Source organism: Sinohyriopsis cumingii, chromosome 12 (assembly GCF_028554795.1).
Source record: "Sinohyriopsis cumingii isolate HCF-2022 chromosome 12, ASM2855479v2, whole genome shotgun sequence".
NCBI lineage: Eukaryota > Metazoa > Mollusca > Bivalvia > Unionida > Unionidae > Sinohyriopsis > Sinohyriopsis cumingii.
The window spans coordinates 58,533,102-58,549,136 of NC_142972.1; positions in this window are offsets into that span (position 1 = coordinate 58,533,102).

Consider the following 16,035-nt stretch of genomic DNA (forward strand, 5'->3'; position numbering starts at 1 on the left):
GGGGAAAAAAGATTTTCTACTCTATTACACTTTCTCTATGATGACTGTTTAGAGAAAGTAGTAGCAATTTATTGATATAATACTCACCAGCTGCTTTGTGAAGGTTGTGATGGTAAAGACGAAATACAAAACAATCAATAAATATGATACTACTGATTAACAATAGTACAATAGGTAACTTCCATATACTTTACTTCATAGGTATATTCCCTAGAATAACATAACCAAATTCCTAACATTAAATAGGCTATATATAGATATATCCATTTCACTATATTTGCTTGGAATTATTATAGCAAACTTGCTCCTATGATATGCTGAAATTTGCATCATTGTATATTACTATCCTTGTCTATGTATATCCGTGGTGTAAGGGGTGCTCATAGAGGGGTAGTACCTCTCGTGGGGGATGCAGTCGTACTCCCTTGAGGGTAGCTAGTCCACCTTTGGTCTCCACTTGGCGCTCAACTCTCACCTGTGGCTCAAAGAAGCTGAAACATGAGCGGCGGCGACACCACGGGCAACGGCTTCGACTGGCCGGTCAAACCAGGTTGAAGGTAACAGATGGGTTTCAGACCCCTGGCGAGTCAGGGATTGTCACCCAATGCATGTAAAGAGTGGAACCGGCCGATTGCTCGGAAGAACCACCAGCTATTGAACGGGCAGAAAGGCGGATCCAGCAAAGCGATGTGGAACGCTAAGAGCACGGCAAGACATGTAGGAAGCCTTGGTCGTCGACTGCATCCATTCTCCATTCCAGCCGTCTTGTCTACGTCTTGCAACTCAACAAAGTGGAGCCTGGACAAGAGAGTGAGGCTGACGCAGCGCAACTCTTCCTCACTTTAATCCAACTCACGCGCAAGTCATTTATGTCATCACCCGTGCCCAAGTCATACGGCAATGGGCGAGCTGCGACGCGGCAGGTGTGGATGCACTGGCAGCCGTAGTGGCGGACCTGCACGCAGGTGGCTCAGGCCATATGATCGTATTCCATTGATCTGAAGCAGAACTGGATGTCGGCAGACATCTGAGCGGCTAAGCAGTCCTCATCAGGATAGCGCTGCTTACCTCCATAGCCCGAGGAAGGGTATAGAAAAGGTGCCCCAATAAAAGCCTGCTTCATCTACCCCGACAAGCTTATCGCGCCTGGAGGGAATCCTATTCTTGCGGTCGAAACACAAAAAGAACCCCAAAAGGTTCCACTCACTCTGGTGCGTGGAACATACGCACTGTATTGGGTCGTGCAGAGGCTGACAGATCAGAGAGAAGAACTGCCCTGATTGCTAGAGAACTTGCTCGCTACAAGATAGAGATAGCTACCTAAGTGAAACTCACTTGGCCGACGAGGGCCACCTGACTGAAGTTGGAGCTGGTTACACCTTTTTCTCGAATGGACGTGGCACCGATGAACGTCGGGAGTCTAGAGTTGGATTCGCTGTCAAGTCGAGTTTGGTGAATAATCTCTCCATCTTACCAAAGGGAATTAATGATCGGCTTATAATGCTGAAGCTACCTTTATATGGAAAAAAGCAAGCAACACTCATTAGTGCTTATGCACCAACCATGACCCACTCACAGGAAGCCAAAGACAAGTTCTACCAGGATCCGGAAACTCTGATTGCTTCGGTACGAAAGTCAGACAAGCTGATCATTCTTGGTCATTTCAACGCCAGAGTTGGTGCGGACCACATCTCGTGGAAGGAAGTTATTGGTAGACATGAACTGGCAACTGCAACAGTAATGGACATCTACTCTTGAGAATGTGCGCAACATTTGATCTCCTGGTCACAACACCATCTTCCGTCTGCCTAACCGCAATAAAACAATTTGGCTGCACCTACGGTCTAAGCACTAGCATCAGGTCGACTACATCGTCAGTGTGACCAAGGCCATGTGTGGTGCTGACTGCTGGACAGACCACAGGTTACTGATTTCCAAGATAAATCTTAAAATTCAACCTCCCAGACGCCCAAAGGGAATAAAAGGTCCAAAACGACTCAACGTCTCCAGGCTGAAAGTCTGCAACAATGAGCAAGCTATGTCTGAAGCTCTGACAAGCCAGCTAGAAACCCCAAACTCTAATACCAAGGAAGCAGACGAATGCTGGATGGCCTTCAAACATCTGGTGTACTCCACTGCATCTGAAGCCCTTGGCGTCACTGCGCGAAAGCACCAAGACTGGTTTGATGAGAACTGTGAGGAAATACAGTCCCTGCTGGAGGAGAAGAAATAGTTTTTATTGTGCATACAACATCGACCCCAAGTCCGCTGCAAAGAAAGATGCCTTCAGCAGAGTCTGCCAAGCTGTGCAGAAGAAACTACCCGAGATGCAAGACACATGGCTGAGCCGAATGGCTGATGATATCCAGTTCTTTGCCGACAGACACGACGTGAAGAATTTATATAATGCTCTTCGTGATGTTTATGGCCCAGTAACATCAGGCACAGCCCCACTCTTGAGCTCCGATGGTAGCACTCTCATAACCGAAAAGGAGAAGATACTGGATCGCTGGGCGGAACACTTTGAAGATATCCTCCACAGACCCTCTTCCATCAACGATGAAGCGATCAACTGTCTACCACAGGTGGAGATGGACAATAGTTTGGCTGACCCTCCAACAGTGCTGGAAACTCATAAGGCCATTGAGCTCCTGTCCAGTGGTAAAGCTCCCGAAGCAGACTCCATCCCAGCTGAAATCTACAAGTCTGGTGGGCCTAAGTTAGTGGGAAGACTAACAGAGATGTTCTGTGCATGTGGAAGATGAAACGCATACCAAAGGAATTCAAAGATGCATCCATCATCGACGTTTACAAACGCAAAGGCAGTCGCCAATCATTCGACAACCATACAGGAATCTCTCTACTCTGCATCGCTGGCAAGGTCCTCATCAGGCTACTGCTGAACAGACTCACAAAACACCTTGATCATGGCCTACTGCCAGAAAGCCAGTGTGGCTTCAGAAAGGAGAGAGGCACCATCGACATGATCTTTGCTGCCAGGCAGTTGCAAGAAAAACGTGTTGAACAAAAGGCCCATCTATACACCACCTTCGTGGACCTGACTAAGGCATTCGACACTGTCAGCCCGTAAGGCCTTTGTAAGATCATGGCCAAATATGGATGTCCAGAAGTCTTTATTGAAATGGTGAGACAGTTTCATGATGGCATTCTTGCCAGAGTCCAGGACCAGGGTAACTATTCCAAGCCCTTTGCAGTTACGAATGGTGTGAAAGAAGGATGCGTCTTATCCCCCACTCTATTCAGCCTCATGTTCTTCGCAATGTTGATGGATGCTTTCAAAGAAGCGATGTTGCAGTAGGTCTCCGATACCGTCTGGATGGGAAGTTGCTCAACCTGAGGAGGCTCCAAGCCAAAACCAAAGTCCAACTTGGGAACATTCGCGACCTGCTGTTTGCAGATGACTGTGCCCTCGACTTCAGCACGGAGGAAGGCAGGCAACAGAGCATGAACCTTTTTTCCACAGCATTCTCCACCTTCAGACTCACCATCTCTACCAGCAAGAACGACGTTCTGTAACAGCCAGCTCCTGAAGAAGATTACCCGGAACCATCCATCACTGTCAATTGGCCATAAACTAAAAATATTAGACAGGTTCAGATACCTCGGCAGCACCCTCTCAGAAGAAGTCCACATAGACGATGAGGTCAACGCTAGGATTTCCAAAGCCAGCATATCATTTGGTAGACTCCGCTCAAATGTCTGGAATAGGACAGTCATCAAGCTTGCCACAAACTCAAAGCGGTTGTTCTCGCCAACCTCCTCTATGCTTGCGAGATATGGACTGTGTATAGCCGCCATGTTTAAAAGCTGGACCACTTCCATATGAGCTCCCTGAGGAAACTACTGAAAATCAGATGGCAGGAAAAGGTACCAAACACAGGTGCTCACTAAGGCCGGTATGACAAGCATCCACACCATGCTGTGCAAGGCACAACTCCGATGGGCTGGCCATGTTTTCCGCATGCTCAATAGAAATGACCAGAAACTGATATAAAATTCAATGAATCATACGGAAATTACAATGCTGTATTATAAAGACAAATGACCAAAAACATAATATTCTATAGAAACAAAATTCAATATTACCATTAACTTCGTCTTGAATCGCTTTGTATGTTGACATTAATCAGTTAAACGAAGTTATGTTCTCTACGGTCAGACAAACTCCATTCTTCCTTCTATCGTATTTTCTTCAATTAACTTATGTATTTTGTCTTGGGGATCATTTTACAGACAAAAGAATGGTCAATGGATGGGAAAAATTGACTTTTTACTCTTTTGTACTGTTGTGATCATGACTTTCTAAAGAAAGTAGTATATATGTATTCATACATTACTTACGTTCTGTTTTGTGAAGGATATGATGAAAAAGAATAAATACAAAGCAATCAACAATGTGATGGTACCGATTAACATCAGCGTAGATAGAAAGATGAAGATAGAATGTGTTGTAATGGAGAACGTACATGAACTATACTTTATACGAGTATGCTCTATAATAAAATAACTAAATTCCTAACACTGAAACGGCTATGCATGGCTATATGTCTTACACTATATTTGTTTATTTGTATTATAGCAATCCTGTTCCAAGAATATGCTGAAATCTGCATGATTGTATGTTTCTATAGATATTTGTGTCTATCATGCGCGCATCTATACATGCGTATGTGCAATTTAGTATGAATTCCTGGTTATTAATATATCTCAACTAATTGATGATGAAAATACATGATATGTTGCACAAAGGAATTACTCTGTTAATTAACCTATTTCTATAAAGTCTTTATATGCTGCTCTTAGCACCGAATTTTTCTGAAATTCAAAGACAATTCTATAAATCATAAGTTCAATTATTGTACAATAAACCACTATGTATGCACAAAGACTCACATTCTCCCGATTACCAAATAACTTTGGAAAATCAATAAAACAAAATCTGAGCAATTACAAAATCTAATATTCATCCTGACGAGATCTCAATTCCATCAGGACCATGTTGACTTCATCACAAACTGACTTCAAAATTCAATCAATGATATGAAAATTAAAATGCTGTATGATAAAGAAAAATAAACAAATCATAATATTGTTACAGAAAAGAAATTCAGCATAACAATATTTCTAATAAATTCATCTATAATTTAATTGTTATCTGACCCTATAATACCAACTTATGTTCTCTTCAGTAACACAAACTTCATTTTGACTTCTGTCATATTTTTTCATTAACTTCAGCCATTTTCTCTTGGGGATCATTTACAGAGAAAATGATAAAATTAACTTTGTACTCTTTTGTACTGTTGCAATGATGATTTTCTGGAGAAAGTGGTAGAAATGTATTCATATAATACTTACCTTCTGTTTTATGTAAGATATGATAAACAAAGAAATATAAACCATGATACTACTGATTAACGTCAGAATATATAGGAACATAATGATACAATGTGTTGTAATGGAGAAATTGAATCAACTTTATTTCATCGGTCGGTAAGGGGCCCCGAGTGGCCGAGTGGTCTAAAGCGCTCACCGTTCCGGATCACTGCCATCTCACCTCTGTCTGCGTATGTTCGAGTCCAAGGCTCGGCTAGCGTGGGTACGTGGGAAAGCCTGCCAGTAGCTTCTCGTGGGTCGGTGGTTCTTTCCTGGGTTTTCCAGGGTTCTTCCTCCACCAGTTATACTGGCCGCCATATATGGCCTATCTTGTGCTGAAAAATGGCGTTAAACCCTAGAACAACAAATTATTTCATCGGTGAATCATCTATGATAATACAACCAAATTGCTAACAATGAAAAGACTATGTATAGCTATATTTATTACACTATATTTTCTTCCATGTACAATAGGAAACTTTTTCAAGGAAATGCATTCATTTATACATGAATATATGCAATGTGGTGTTAATTCCTCAATTTATGATGAAAATGCATGTTATGTTGCACAAATGAATGAATATATTTCCATCAAGTCTTCATATCCTGCTAACAGCACTAAAATGTTGGGAAATTCTAAGACAATTACACAAATTCGTCTGGATGCAACATAACTCTGGAAACTGAATGAAACAAAATCTGAGCAATTAAAAAAATCTAATATTCATCCTGACGAGATCTCAGTTCCATCAGGATCATGTAGATGTCATCACTAACTGACCTCAAATTCAATCAAACATGGAGAAGAAGAAATACAAAACCACATGATACTGATTAACAACATTATACTACTGATTAACGTTAGTATAGATAGGAATATGATGACACAATGTTTTGTAATAGAGAACGTGCATCTTCTTTACTTCATAGTTGTACACTTTATAATAATATAACCAAATTCCTAACATTGAACAGCAAATGTATGGCTTATTTCTTTTACTATATTTGTTCCTGTATATTATAGTAAACTTCTTCATAGGATACACTGAGGTTTGCATGATTGTATGATTCTATAGAAGTTTGTGTGTATCCATGCATGCATTCATACGTCAAGATATGTAATTTGATATGCATTCCTGGTTGTTGATCTATCTCGACTAATTAATCATGAAAATGAATGTTGCACAAATGAATGAATCTATTTCCACAAAGTCTTCATATACTGCTGCATAGCACTAAATATTTGGAAATTCAAATGAAATTAGACAATTTAAATCAGAAATCGAATTATACAATACATCATTGTGTTTATGCCCTGATTTCACAATCTGCCAGATACCACATAACTTTGGGAATGTATTCAAATAGAACATGCACAATTAAACATTCTGGCATTTACTCCTGATGAGATCTCAGTGACTTATTAGGATCATGTTGACTAGACATCATCATAAATTGACATCAAATGCGATGAACGATACCAAATTATAATGCTTTAATATAAGAAAAAATTTAAAAAACCAATTAATTTTATATAAACGTAATTCAACACAACAATATTACTATAACTCCAATCTATCATAGCAACTTATGTTCTCTTCAGTAAAATAAAATCCATTCTTCCTTCTGTCAAAGTTTGTGCAGCTGCTTCTAAGAATTTCTCTCCGGGATTGTTTTACACACAGAAACACACATAAACATGGTCAATAGAAGGAAGAAATTATTTGCTATTGTTTTTTCTGTCTCTATGATGACTGCTTAGAGTAATTAGCAGTAATGTATTGGTATAATAATTACTCACTGTTTTGTGAAGTTTATGATGAAAAGGAATACACAGCAATCAATAATATCATATAACTGATTAATATCAGTAAATATAGGAAAATGATGATCCAATTTGATGTAGTGGAGAACTTGCATCAAATTCATCCAAGATGTTTCCTTCATCTGACTTTAATTTATCATACCAACTTATTTTCTCTACACTAAATCAAAATCCATTCTTCCTTTTATCAACTCTTGAGCAGTATGCCACTAACGTTTTCTCTCAGGGATAATTTTACAGAGAAAAGATTAGCCAAACTGAAGGGAATAGTTGATTTTCTACTTTTATCTGCTGTTACTACAATGACTGTTTAATGTCTGTACTAGAAATTTATTGACATTATACTTTGAGAAGGATATGATGAAAAAGAAGAAATACAAAACAATATGATACTACTTATTACCATCAACATGCATAGGAACATGATGACACAGTGTGTATGCGTGTGTGTGTGATTTCGATTTTTAACGTAGCTTTAACAATTTTTCAGTCATATCGCTACGATGTCTGCAGTGTGGCAATTTATAGTGATGTCTTGCACTGGGGCATAATGACGTAGATATGTCGTATGATGTCCCACCTAGTCAGATTATTCTGACACCAGGCCGACCAGTCCTAACACTAATCTCTGCATGCTGAGCGCCAAGCGAGGCAGCTGTTAGTACCATTTTTATAAGTTTTTGCTATGACTCGGCCAGGGATCGAACTCACGATCTCCCGCATCCGAGGCGGACGCTCTAACTACTAGGCCACCGGAGCGGTCCAATTTGTGGTAATGGAGACGTTGCATCAACATTACTTCATAGGTGTATCCTCTATAATACATTTAACCAAAGTCCTAACATTGAACAGGCTATGAATGGCTATATTACTTACGCTACATTTGTTTCCATGTATTATAATTTGTTCTTAGAATATGCTGAAAATAGCATGATCCTATGTTTCTGTAAATATTTATGTGTCTAAATCCATGCATCAATACATAAATATATGTAATTAGGATTGAGTTCAGAGGATATACTGACATTAGCATGATTGTATGTTTCTATGGATGTTTATGTGTATCAATGCATGTATCTATACATGAAGACATGTAATTTTCAATTGAATTGCTGGTTATTAATCAATCTCAACAAATTTATAATGAAAATGCATGCTATATTGCACAAAGGAATTAATCTATTTCCATAAAGTCTTCATATACTGCTCATAGCACTAAATTGTTGGGGAAATCAAAAAAAAATTAGACAAATAAAATCAGAAATTGAATTATACAATCAATCGTTGTGTGTGCACTAAGGCTTCACATTCTTCTTGATACCACGTAACTTTGTAAATGAATTCAAAAAGAATCTGAGCGATTCAAAAATCTAGTTTTTATCCTGACAAGATCTCAGTTCCATTCAGTATAATGTTGACTTCATCACAAAGTGAAATTAAATTCAATTAATAATATAAAGAAAAAATAACGAAACACAATATCATTACAGGAAAGAAGTTCAAAATAACAATATTATTATTAAATTGATATAGAATTTCTTTGCCATCTGAAACTATTATACCAACTTATGTTCTCTACAGTAAAACAAAAATCCATTCTTCCTTCCATTAAAACTTTTCAGTTTACTTCTCCATTTTCACTTAGGGATCATTTTACAGACAACAGAATAGTCAATGGAAGGTAAAAAGTGATTTCTACACTTTGTACTGTTGGGATGATGACCTCTTAGAGAAAGTAGTAGAAATGTATTTATATAATACTTATGTTCCGTTTTGTCAAGGATAAGATGAAAAAGAAAAAAATACAAAACAGTATCACACAACGAACTAACGTCAGTATAGATAGGACCATGATGATATAATGTTTTAAAATGGAGAACATGCATCTACTGTGCTAAATAGTTGTATCCTCTATAATAATATAACCAAATCCCTAACACTGCACAGACTATGCATGGCTATATTTCTTACACTATATTTGTTCCTGTGTATTATAGTAAACTTATTGATAGGATATGTTGACATCTGCATGATTTTTTGTCCAGTAGATGTTTATGAGTATCCATGCATGCATATATGAATCCGTGCGTCTATACATGCAGATGTGTAATTTGATATAAATTTCTTATCATTAATCAATCTCAACTAATTTATCATGAAAATACATGTTTTGTTGCACAATTGAAAGAATTTACTTCCATTAAGTGCTCAAATACTGGTTCATAGCACTCAATATTTTTGGAAATTCAAAGAAAATCAGAAAAAACAAATCAGAAATTGAATCATACAATAAATCATTGTGTGTGCACTACGGCTTCACATGCTCCTGGATACCACATAAATCTGGAAATGTATTCAAACAGAATTGGAGCAATTCAAAAATCTAATATTCATCCTGACGAGATCTCAATTCCATCATGATCATGTTCACTTCATCACAAACTGACCTCAAATTCAAACAGTGATGTGGAAATTAAAGTTCCCTATTATAAAAAATAAACAAAACATAATACTGTTAGAGAAAGCAAATACAACATAACAATACTTTTAAATTCATCTAGCATTTATTTGTCATCTGACTCTATCATACCAACTTATGTTCTCTTCCTTACAACAAATTAATTCTACCTTTTATCACATGTTCATTACTTTATTTCAAAATATTTATTTCAGAAATCTTTTTACAGACAAAAGAATAGTAAATGGAAGGGAAAAATTGATTTTCTACTCTTTTGTACTGTTGCGATGATGAATTGTTAGAGAAAGTAGTAGCAATGTATTCATATAATACTTACCATCTGTTTTGTCACAGATAAGATGAAAAAGCAGAAATACAAACAGTATGAAACAACTGATTGACGTCATTATAGATAGGAAATTGGTGATACAATGTTTTGTAATGGAGAACTTGCAGTAAATTTACTTCATAAATGAATCCTCTATAATAATATAACGAAATTCCTAACACTGAACAGGCTATGTATGGCTATATTTCTTACACTATATTTGTTTCCATGTAGAATAGGCAACTCATTATTAGGAGATGATGAGATTTGTATGATTGTATCTATGCATAAATATATGTAATTTGTATTTCCTGGTTATTAATTAACCTCAATTAATGTATCATGAAAATGCACGTTATTTTGCACAAATGAATGAATGTTTTGTCTGTCAAGTATTCATATACTGCATAGCACACAATTTTTTGAAATTATTTCAAATGAAATTAGACAATTAAATCAGAAATTGAATTATACAGTAAATAATTGTGTGTGCTCAAAGGCTTCACATTCTCCTGAGTACCACATAAGTTTGGAAATTTATTCAAGCATAATCTGAACAATTAATTCTAATAATCATTCCTAATGAGATCTTAATAGCTTATTAGGAGTTTGTTGAGTAGACATCATCACAAGCTGACATCAAATTCAATGAATGATACCGAAATTACAGTGCTCCATTATAAACAAAAATAAAATATAATATTGTTACAAAGAAACATTTATTCAACATAACAATAGTACTATCAATTCATCTAGTATTTCTTTGTCATCTTACTCTAGTCTGTCATACCAATTTGTATTCTCCACAGTAAAATAAAATCTGTTCTTCCTTCTGTCAAATATTCTGCAGTTAGCTTCTTACATTTTCTCTCAAGGATTATATTACACACAAAAGCATGTCCAGCTTGTTTTAAGTGTTATAGAAAAGTTGTTCCTGGGATATGCTAAACTTTGCATGGTAGCTTGTTTCTAATTTATTCTTGCAGTCATAGTGACCTTGAACTTAACCTTTTGGCATTAACTCAGAGAGCTCTTCGATGCCGAAATGTAGCAGTCCAGAATAATTTTTTCTTGAGTCATTAAACTTTTATTAGAAAATATAATGATTCGTCCAGAAAAAAACATACAGAGATTTTGTGACTGAATTGGGAATACATATTCATTTAGTAACACAATATTTCATGTTGACCTGATCGTGGTTAGAACATCCACCCAGCATGAAGGACGTCACGTGCTGAACCCGGCTGTGTAATATCAAAGTCTTATTAAAATTTGTTATAAATTGCTGCCTCATCTGGCGCTCAGCGAGGTTAGTGTTATGACTGATTGGCCTTGTGTCAGGATAACATGACTGGCTGGGACATGATGCCATATGTTTGCGGCATAATGCCCCTGTGATAGACATCACTATAAAATGTGCTGAAAATTGTTTAAAGTCACATGAAAAATGGAAATCACACACTCACAAACAACAATGGTAATGTGATGCCATAATCAACAGGATTCTTGCTTTACCATAGTGTGCAACTTGCATTATTGCCCAGAAAACAAAATTAGCAGCAAAGACATTGATGAATGGGTGGACTTTATGCTCAGATGCCTTTTGTTGATGTTTGGTAAACATTTTTGACTCGAGTATTGTTTAAGAAGGCATTTCATGAGTTTTCATTACTACTAATATTTTAATATGTCTAATGTTTCAATATATCTTAATACAAATAATCACTTTTTATTCAATTTGTCTTATATGCCAATAGTTATTGCGCATCGAAAGATTAAAAAAACTAATAAACGAAAGTTACTAGATCCATAGGTTAGATAATTTGTGTCCTAATTGCTTTAATACCAAAGCACGATATAAAATTGTATAAAATTTTAATAAAATAATTGATATGTTTATATCTCTTATAAAAATAGAATTGTATGTGTGATTGTTTGTCTCTAGTTTATTATTTTACTGATTCAGTTTTGATTAGAGACTCATGTATCCGTTTGGTCCTGTCATCTATATAAAATTGTCATGATGATGCATATCATGTATGATGTTACACAAATTACATAATTATTATTTTAAAATATAAAGACATCATTCGTTTCTTTGAAAACATTTTGTGCCTGAAGAAGCATTCAGTAAATGCGAAACTGGCTGCACATAATTATCGATGTTTGTGTTGTATTTGTTTATATCTCAATTCTGAAATTTTGAAATAGTGATCCGCCGGTAGAAACCTCATCTTTTAAATTCCAACTTCTGAAACTACCGGAAAAGTAAATGAAAAGAAGTCTTCACAGCAGTTTGAACTAATGTGTGGAAGAAGAGATCATTCCGTCAGGTTTGCGATTGAAACTAAAAATATACATCGGAAGCGGGAAAGAAGAATTCCAAAACTCAGCTTACGATCTTTTACATAACGTTTTCCTGAATATATTTGAGAGATTAGCAGAAGAGCAACATAAATGGTCACTATATTTAGGAATGCATATGGAAAGTGTTAGGGATGAACTGAAAAAGAAACTTGTTGGACATATTAAATGTATCAAAAATTAGAATCATCAGAAAATAATATAATTCTCAAGCAACATGAAAAGACAAAGAATTTACGAAAGAATAAACATCAGAGGCAACAAGTTAAAACAATTGGAGAACAGCATATAATCCATAAACAACCCGAAAAGCAAAAGCATAAAAGCAGCAAATCATCACAACAGCAGAGTCAGGAATGGCAAGAAAAGTATTCAAAACCGAAGGAAACTACGGTAAAGAACAGTAATAAACATATAGCGCCTCCCAAAATCTCAGTAAACCAAACAGCCAACATAACATCAATATTTTAAATTCAAACAAGAATTAAAATGATGAACAACAGCAGCGACAAAAATCCCCAAACTCCTCCAGGGCACAACAAAGAAGACATACGCAGAAGCCGTAAAACTGAAGGAATCAGAAACAGTTACCATGACAGACATTGAAAAACCTGGTTCAAGGTTATACAAGTACTACAAGTACTAATAGAAAGATCATCACAAGACAAAAGAGTAGGAGGTTCCATAGATTCAAATGTAGGAGAGAATGGCAAAGAAAACAAAGCTACGAAAACAAATTTAGAGAGGTAAAGAAACCGTGTTAAGTTTCTCACGTAGAAGATTAACTGGTAGTGATTATATACTGTTAGGTAAAGAACTAAGTTTTGTTTTAAACCAAAATATAATAAAATTAAATTAGCTTAAATTTTTTTTAATGTTTCTAGACACATGAAATTAAACGAATCTTTGATGATAAAGAACAAAACAATTCAGAGGGTGAATCAAATTATTTTCTTTCTAATACACAATTAAACCATCTTTCACACCACTAATGGACGTGACTCCCATGTAAATATTTATAGTGACGCTATCACACAAGAAATATTACATGAGAATCATTAAAATATATATTATTTTAATATTTCTAAGGATGCAATTGAGTCTTTACATCATCTAATGAATGAGGTATTGTGATTAAAAAGGCTGATAAATTATAAGGTATTATTATTATTATCAATCAGGAGGATTGTATTATAGAAGCTGAACGTCAATTAATTGATGAAACATACTACAAATAAATTAACGAAGACCCGTCATTCGAATTTAATTAAAATCTTCCACATGCACTCATGAAATCGCTAAGAATAATAATCAGTTCTAAATATTAACCAAAACTCATAAAAATCCTGACCATAGTTTCTCTTTAAATTATCCAAGAAAACTCATTATTTTTTGTTCTTATACTGAAAACGTATGCGAATTTATTGATGGTGTTTTACAACCGTTAATGGAATCACTTCCTTCATAATTAAATATACTAATGATTTCATTAAAATGCTGAAGCCGATTCCACAGCAGTCTGACAACTCAATCCTGGTATCTTTAAATGTGACATCACTATATACCAACATACCTCATGCAGATAGTATTAAAGCGTGTACATATTTTCTACATAACAATCCTAAAAATAAAACACTATCTAATAAAAAATATTGTAAAATGATAACAATTATCTTGGAAAATAATTATATTCAATTTAATAGTACAAATTACATCCAAATAATGGGTATGACAATGGTTAGTCCTATATAGCTCCTTCATAAGCTTCCCTTTTCACTGGTAAATTAGAAAAAAAAAGATTTTCTTCTAAACGAAAAGTTTAATCCAACTGTTTGGTTCAGATTGTTCGATGAAATCTTTATGATCTAGAACCATTCAGAAGAACTAAAAAAATCATTGATCGCATAAATCATGGTCACATGAAAATTAAATTTACTAATAATAATGCATCTAGTACGCATGTTTCATTTGTAGCTGTAAATGTAATACAAAAATATTGATAATAATGTCTCTACAAATGTTCATATCAAAGAAACTAATATCCACCAATATGTGGAATATTATTCATGTAATGTAAAAATGGTATACCATTTAACCAGGCCAAAATATACCAACACGTTATTTCAGATGAACATCAATTAAATTATTAGCGGAATGAATTAAAAACACATTTCCAAAATAGAAATTATCTTATGCATATAAATGATTCTGAACAAAGTCCATGATTTGGCTCAACATGAGGCTTTAAACACAGCAAAATGTATGAGAGAGAAACATACAATTCCTTTCACAACACAAGATAATCCTTCATTACCTAATACAGGCCTTGTATTTAATAAATATTGGAGTTTCCTAAATTTATCAAATAAAAACAGCGTAAAAACACTTTACAAAAATAAACCAATTCTTCAATTCTTGATTAAAGAAGATCCGAGAATTTGCAAGATCTTCTATCAGAACTAAACCGACAGAAAATAAAAAAGATGTTTTTCACCATCTAAATGTAATAGTCATCAGTGCTCTCAATAAGATAAAGTACTTATTTTAGTAGCTCCAATACAAAAGAAGTCTTTTCTGTACGTTATTACACTGACGGCGTATCAATCTGTAAAAATATAACAGGCAATATGGTAGGCAAAATTTTTTAACAAGTTTAAAGAATGTTACTGGATTCATATGTTAGATACTTTGTATCATAATGGCCTTAATACCAAGGCACTATAGAAAATTACAAAATTTTAATAAAAGAATTGATATGTTATATATCCTTTATACAAATATAATCGTATGTGTGACTGTTTTTCTCCATTTTATTATTTTACTGATTTATTACTAGTAATGGCAGCCATACCTGAGGAAGAGGGGACTGATACAAAGATGTTGCCCATGAAAATGGGTTAAAATTGGTCCAGTGTTTCTCAGAAGCCAAAAATATCAAATATTAAAGGATGAAGGGCGATTAAAGTGCATGATATATGCAGGGCCATACTATATGATCACTGGCTTTTTCCAGTCCTATGAGCTGAAAAGGAAAGAAATAACAATAAAATATGAAGTTTACATTTATATGCAGAGGAGGAGAGTTCTGGAAGTGAGTCTAGCAAATTATTGCCTTGCTAAGGCATATCAATTCGTATACTTACATGTATCCTCTGAATGATGTTCCTAAAAGTATTAAAAAATAATATTTTTAAACTTCATCGTTTATTCATCTTAGTAGTTTAAATTATTTACATCCAATAACATCAATTTATTTAACTCTCACTAAACCCTTTAGACAGAACTTGCTAAGCTTGTGATTATGGTGTTAGGAATCTGCAATATTTTTCACTTGCAAAGAGTGATAGTGATATCTGTCTATTATGGGAAGGAGTAAATTGGGCTGGAATTGGTTGATTAAGATATTTTAAAAAATGCCTCAATACAAATAAAATCCCTAATTATACTACTATACAAATTCAATCTATATCTGCTGGAGATACACCCTGGTCCGTGTCAGTTTTCACTACCAGCATGACATGATTTTTGCAAGCTTAAAACTATAAGCACTATAATTTAATGTCTGAATAAATCATCTATCTGGTATTGTTTTATATCTGTGAGCTTTGTTAGTAATTACCAAACAATCGCTAACTACATTATGCAAGTAATCTGCAATACTGA